Source organism: Periplaneta americana, chromosome 13 (genome assembly GCF_040183065.1).
Source record: "Periplaneta americana isolate PAMFEO1 chromosome 13, P.americana_PAMFEO1_priV1, whole genome shotgun sequence".
NCBI classification, from domain to species: Eukaryota; Metazoa; Arthropoda; class Insecta; order Blattodea; family Blattidae; genus Periplaneta; species Periplaneta americana.
Window position 1 is genome coordinate 155,506,211 of NC_091129.1, and position 7,281 is coordinate 155,513,491.

Below are 7,281 nucleotides of genomic sequence, written 5' to 3' on the forward strand. Positions count from 1 at the left end.
TCGTGGTAAAATGGTGCAGTGCATTTTATGACATCATTATTTGCATTATATTCGTTGTCCTTTCTCTGCTCCTCTTGTACTGTTTTTCATATTCAACTTAATGTATGTAAATATACTTGATATTACAATAAAGTTCACGATAAATTGAGCCAATTGTTGAACTTAATCAAGAAAAAATTGTTACGAGCTTTTCATCACTTCAAGAGCAACTATAAACAATTTAAAATTCTACAAATCTGGCTTTCAGGTAGTAGCTCCCTGTAAAGCAGGTTTGAATAATTTCAAGGAAAAATTGTTCCGGAGCCGGGTATCGATCCCGGGACTCTACGCTTAGCGCGCGAACGCTCTACCGACTGAGCTACCCCAGGAACTATACACGACACCGTCACAATTTTTCCTTTTATATCCACACAACTCAAATGAGCTGATAGGACGCCAGAACTCAACTATGAGTGCACACAAAACTGTGTGACTTAAATTGTGGCTTTCTGTTAACGTACCTCCAGTAACGAATGTATTATACAAATCTGGCTTTCAGGTAGTAGCTCCCTGTAAAGCAGGTTTGAATAATTTCAAGGAAAAATTGTTCCGGAGCCGGGTATCGATCCCGGGACCCTTCGCTTAGCGCGCGAACGCTCTACCGACTGAGCTACCCCAGGAACTATACACGACCCAGTCACAATTTTTCCTTTTATATCCACACAACTCAAATGAGCTGATAAGACGCCAGAACTCAACTATGAGTGCACACAATACTGTGTGACTTAAATTGTGGCTTTCTGTTAACGTACCTCCAGTAATGAATGTATTATACAAATCTGGCTTTCAGGTAGTAGCTCCCTGTAGAGCAGGTTTGAATAATTTCAAGGAAAAATTGTTCCGGAGCCGGGTATCGATCCCGGGACCCTTCGCTTAGCGCGCGAACGCTCTACCGACTGAGCTACCCCAGGAACTATACACGACACCGTCACAATTTTTCCTTTTATATCCACACAACTCAAATGAGCTGATAGGACGCCAGAACTCAACTATGAGTGCACACAATACTGTGTGACTTAAATTGTGGCTTTCTGTTAACGTACCTCCAGTAACGAATGTATTATACAAATCTGGCTTTCAGGTAGTAGCTCCCTGTAAAGCAGGTTTGAATAATTTCAAGGAAAAATTGTTCCGGAGCCGGGTATCGATCCCGGGACCCTTCGCTTAGCGCGCGAACGCTCTACCGACTGAGCTACCCCAGGAACTATACACGACACCGTCACAATTTTTCCTTTTATATCCACACAACTCAAATGAGCTGATAAGACGCCAGAACTCAACTATGAGTGCACACAATACTGTGTGACTTAAATTGTGGCTTTCTGTTAACGTACCTCCAGTAACGAATGTATTATACAAATCTGGCTTTCAGGTAGTAGCTCCCTGTAAAGCAGGCTTGAATAATTTCAAGGAACAATTGTTCCGGAGCCGGGTATCGATCCCGGGACCCTTCGCTTAGTGCCGAACGCTCTATCGACTGAGCTACCCCAGGAACTATACACGACACCGTCACAATTTTTCCTTTTATATCCACACAACTCAAATGAGCTGATAAGACGCCAGAACTCAACTATGAGTGCACACAATACTGTGTGACTTAAATTGTGGCTTTCTGTTAACGTACCTCCAGTAACGAATGTATTATACAAATCTGGCTTTCAGGTAGTAGCTCCCTGTAAAGCAGGTTTGAATAATTTCAAGGAAAAATTGTTCCGGAGCCGGGTATCGATCCCGGGACCCTTCGCTTAGTGCCGAACGCTCTACCGACTGAGCTACCCCAGGAACTATACACGACTCCGTCCTGGGGTAGTTCAGTCGGTAGAGCGTTCGCGCGCTAAGCGAAGGGTCTCGGGATCGATATCCGGCTCCGGAACAATTTTTCCTTGAAATTATTCAATCTAAAATTCTGTCTTTTTTTTTTTTTTTTTTTTTTTTTTGAGGGGGGGAAATGAAATAGAGAACAATTTAAGATTAGTTAGTTATTCTCCTTAAATGGACCTTAAAAGTTACAGTACGGCTTAATTTATAGCATGTCTGCCTTCAAATTCAGCAGAGCCTGGTTCGATTCCCGGCGAGTAAGTAGAGATTTATCCCTTTGGATTTCGATCTTTGTCTTGCGTTGCCACAAGCCATTGTTTTGTGTTATTTTAACATATGATCAGGGACTCCAGCTAGTTGCGATTTTGAATATCTACATATCGTAAGTTCAAAACTCACAAATGTGGATATGGAGCTGATGATAAGGTTCAATCCTGGAAGTATATCATGACTAAAGATCAAGGTTAAGTGTGTAGCCTATGTGAGATGTTCTTAGGGTCAAGGGCGAAACTGATTGTTGTGTCTGTCTGCGATTCTTTATTTCATTTTGTAAAGTTCATCCTTATTACGTCACTGAATAATCTTGTTGACCTGTTACGGTTTTAGGTACACGCTATTTTTCGTGAATTGAATATCGGTTGAAAAGTAATAAGGATTTAAAAAAATACAAGTTATATTATTACATATCGTATAATTACATTCTCTTAAGTTTTAGAGTCTTGTCATGAAATTATAAATTTCAAATTATATATGACATGCATTTGATTAAAATACATTTTAAGAGGTAAAGCACACCTATTGAGTAACGGTTAGCTGCGAAACCAGGTGGCCCGGATTCGATTCCCGGTCGGAGCAAGTTGCCTGGTTGAGGTTTTTTCCGGGGTTTTCCCTCAACCCAATATGAGGAAATGCTGGGTAACTTTCGGTGTTGGGCCCCGAACTCATTTCACCGACATTGTCAACTTCATCTCATTCAGACGCTAAAGAACCTAAGATGTTGATAAAGCGTCGTAAAATAACCTACTAAAAAAAAAGGAGGTTAAGGTCTACTATCCATCAGTTTACAGCATTTAAAAGGACAATTCTGCAGTGCTTGGGAAAAGTGACATAAGTCAGTTTCCACAAACCTTTTTTGATAATTTATTGACAACTTCCACTGGTTTATGTCGATTTGATTTTTTTCTGTATGAATTACTGTAATGGGGGAAATACTTATGTATTTTTTTTCCAAGCGAGCAGATGTTCCGTAAGTTGTCAATAAATTATCAAAAAAAGGTTTGTGGAAACTGACTTGTGTCACTTTTCCCGAGCACTGCAGAATTGTAAATAGAGGAAATAAAGAGTTTCTAAAAAAAAAGTATTGTTTCATCACGCATTCCAGTTGGTCTCAGTGGGATTTGAGTGTGTGTTTCTAGCGTGAAAAAACCATTACTTAATCCGATCCGGAAACGCTCTGTTTTATTTTTTTAATTCATTGTTAACTCTCTAGCATCTCTTAGTGCTTTCTGGTTGAGCTCATAGATGGCGTTACTTGTCAACAATGTGACGTAATGGATTTATAATCAACAATCGAATGATAATTATCGAATAACTCGACAGTGGACAGTATTCCTTCGATTGTGTCAGTCACGAACATAATTTCAAGAAAATAACATTAGTGTTCAAAATTAGTTGTGTTTGTAATGTATGTAAGTGGTTCATATACATAACAGAACATTTAGAGGAACATTAATACTAAGGCGATGAGAGTGAATTCGAAGTTTCGTTGAATTCTTCACATCCATCGAGGGAAGAAACTCGTCACCGTACACCGACTTCTACAGGTCAGCAATCCTAATTTCTTTTCTTTTCATTATGTAATTAGTTTTATTTTTTACTTTCCTTTCCAGTATACAGTCAACGAAGTATTTTTATATTCCGATGAATGTGCTATTGACCATCCGTAGCTTTTAATTTGCTCTGAAAACGTTATGGATCTATATTAAACAAAATCTTTCCAACGTTCATTATTTGAATAAACTCACCACAGACAGTTGTAATGTGCTTGGTTGGAGCGGGAACACTAATGGAAGAAGTCAACGTTGCCGAATCTCGCAGGTGAAGTACGTGATGATTTGTTCTTAATGCGATTTGAAATTGCCTTTTTCAACAACAGTTTGAAAGTTTAATAGCAACCAGAGCAAATAAGTCGATTATACAACCACTTCCAATAATAATAATAATAATAATAATAATAATAATAATAATAATAATAATAATAATAATAATAATAATAATACGCACCTCGTACTAGGTTTTCACCTTTCCAAGGTCCAAGGATAACTGTAACTTACATACAAGCCATTTTCAACCGTTATGCCGTGAGAAAATGAAAATACGTAGTAAAGGTTGTCGTAGAAAAAATTAGACAAGTAAAAGTGAAAAGCGTAGTGAAGAAAGTCAGTCCACAAGAGTCAACTTCCAGCAAATGCGGCACATTCAGGTGCGAGCGACAGAGAAGAAAATGCCTATCGCGCAGTTGCCAGATCAGTAAAGTTAGAATATCATACCAAACTTAAAAATATCGTATTTTACTTGTCCTTATGAAAAAAATGTCGTACATTAAATATCTCGGCAAAACATGTAATAATGTTGTATTTTTTTCTCATTTCCTAAATAAATTAAGAAAACATGCATAATATCATTACACTAATATTGTACTGTAGGAGTTCTTTTGTCATTAAATTTTACATTTCTATCATACACTTCAAATAAAATTACAAAAAGTGTGTTAGTTCTATTTGTGAATAATGTTATTTTGTTTCGGTGCATTTCAAACATTTTTTTGCCTCATGTGCTGTTTCACCATTAATTGGGTAGGGTGGATAGTGCCTTTCCCTCTCCATTTCATATATCGCTGGCTAGTAACATATTAGGGCCTACACTAATCAGACTTCAGGATTGTCTTCAGGTATATATAATTGTTCTTCAGACACATCGTCAAGTGAGATGTATTCCTACTGCCTGATAAAAGATGTACAGTCTTAGAAAAAAGCTTTCTTGCACGGATACTTTTAAGTCCCAGAAAGGAGACAGTGCGCATGATCAGACATAAAACAAAACAAAACTAATTTTATTAGGCCTGCCTCAACTAGTCCTCTTGTGAACCAGGTCGCATGTCCTTTGTTCATACCAGAACCATCTTTTTTATTGTTTTATTTTATTTTAGTGGTTATTTAGCGTCTGAATGAGATGAAAGTGATAATGCCAGTGAAATGAGTCCGGGGTCCAGCACCGAAAGTTACCCATCTTCAGTTACAAGCCGGAGCATGGGTAGGTTTGGCAACGCTGAATGGAAGCGGGTGGAGGCAAAATAAGCATGACTTTTAGAGCTTTGGTTTCGTTGTTACGTGTACATTTTCGACATTAATTTATACAAAAGTAAGTGCATATGATCAAGATTCAGTGTATTGATGTTAGTAATTTGAGGCATTGACACGGGAAAGGTCGTAACTGCCAAAAATTCGAATTTTTAGGTTTTTCATTGAGAAGGTAGTAAATGGCCATGCCAATGGCACAGAGAAGGTAGTATGTCCGTATGTAATGAAACGAAGTTGGAAACGTAGTCACTTACTTACTTACAAATGGCTTTTAAGGAAACCGAAGGTTCATTGCCGCCCTCACATAAGCCCGCCAGCGGTCCCTATCATGTGCAAGTTTAATCCAGTCTCTATCATCATACCCCACCTCCCTCAAATCCATTTTAATATTATCCTCCCATCTACGTCTCGGCCTCCCTAAAGGTCTTTTTCCCTCCGGTCTCCCAACTAACACTCTATATACATTTCTGGATTCGCCCATACGTGCTACATGCCCTGCCCATCTCAAACGTCTGGATTTAATGTTCCTAATTATGTCAGGTGAAGAATACAATGCGTGCAGTTCTGTGTTGTGTAGTCACTAGATGTTGTAAGTTGTATGTGCACAGCTGTTGGCGCGGAGAAGGTAGTGACTCCTTTCACAACATCAGAGTGTGTCTAGACAAATATGGGCTGATAACTGTGCAGGGCAGAATAAGAATCGAATGATTCTAATGGTCCTGATTTACATTATTGCGAAGAAACATTTTGATTCAGTGGACTTGAAATTCCTGGTTTCAGAACATTCCTATATGCCATGTGATAGGGAATTTGGCATCATAGAGAAAAGAAAAAAAAAGATGCAAGACCATGGTTCCAGAAGAGGTAAGGCCTAATAATGTAATAATGATGAAGGATGAGGATTTCTTCGACTTTTCTGCAGAATGTGACAAGTTTTTGAATACAACTCCTATCAAAATCAGCACCCTCAACTGGATTAGACTCTCAAGAGCTGATTTTCCTCTAATAAAAACAAGACAGTCATTTAATGACCTTGAAATGTGGACAGAGCACAGGATTTTTAAGAAAGGACAGTCATTAACGTCAATCACTAACTTGCAGTGCTTGCAACGCCTTGAAAGAAGACCAGTCGTCCCTGATGCCAAAAAGAGAGACTTGTTATCTATGTTAGACTTCCTCGATGAAAAGTATCATGCATTTTACCGAAACATTTGTGCATAATGTATAAATAACGTCAATTCTCAGTTTTGCTAAGGAGTGATTTCAATGTTGCACTTTCATAAAATAGGATTTCACAGATAAATCTGTGCCAAACTTTTCAAATTTCATATGTAACACAAACGTGAGTGTATGCCTTTCATTTAAAGCAGTTTCTGTAATAATGTAAGTGAGAAAATGTTCATAAATTTGTTTTTTGCTTCCACTGAAAAATTTTGTTTTTCGCAGTTACTACCTTTCCCATGTCAGCGCCTCATTTATTACGGAATCCGAAATGGCATTTTATTTGAGTTACAGAATACCGAATAAGTACTTGCATACAGCCATTTGTAACTTAAAAAAATAAAAGCATACGTATTTTTTATTAATGATACAAGGGAAAATAAATAAATATTTAAAGAAATGTTACTTGTACCAAAAACAAATAAAATAACGACGTACTTTCCAATCAATTAACCATTACGTGGCTAGTAAATTGACAATGTTTTGTCGCTTTATGTTGTTTCACCTCTGACGTGAAAGATCTAGGATATCATATACATTTTAATCTCATGCGATTTTCTGTCGTGCTTTTCTATTTCAGATGCCTATGAAGCCAGTTTTAGTTTGAAACTGACCAGTCACGATAACAATATTGTTATCCTGAATTATTTGTTATAAACTTTTTAAAATATAATTTTAAATAAATATAACTACAGAAAACGAGCTAAGAACGTAAATTATGAAAATAAAATAAAAATATAAACAGAGGAAACTATGGATAATAAAGTATGAGGATGTAAATACAGTTAGGCCAAGTATAAAGATCTATGAAAAACTACAGAAACATATCTTTAACATAATACGT

General features: G+C 37.4%; 3 non-coding genes across 3 annotated transcripts; all 3 read right to left on the bottom strand.

Moving 5' to 3' along the window:
• Positions 1-586: 586 nt before the first annotated feature.
• On the bottom strand, positions 587-660 carry TRNAS-GCU (transfer RNA serine (anticodon GCU)). Its single transcript has one exon. It is a non-coding gene; the product is annotated as a tRNA-Ser (tRNA).
• A 217-nt stretch (positions 661-877) lies between these two features.
• TRNAS-GCU (transfer RNA serine (anticodon GCU)) lies at positions 878-951 on the bottom strand. The gene has a single exon. It is a non-coding gene; the product is annotated as a tRNA-Ser (tRNA).
• A 217-nt stretch (positions 952-1,168) lies between these two features.
• TRNAS-GCU (transfer RNA serine (anticodon GCU)) lies at positions 1,169-1,242 on the bottom strand. The gene has a single exon. It is a non-coding gene; the product is annotated as a tRNA-Ser (tRNA).
• Between the last annotated feature and the right edge of the window lie 6,039 nt (positions 1,243-7,281).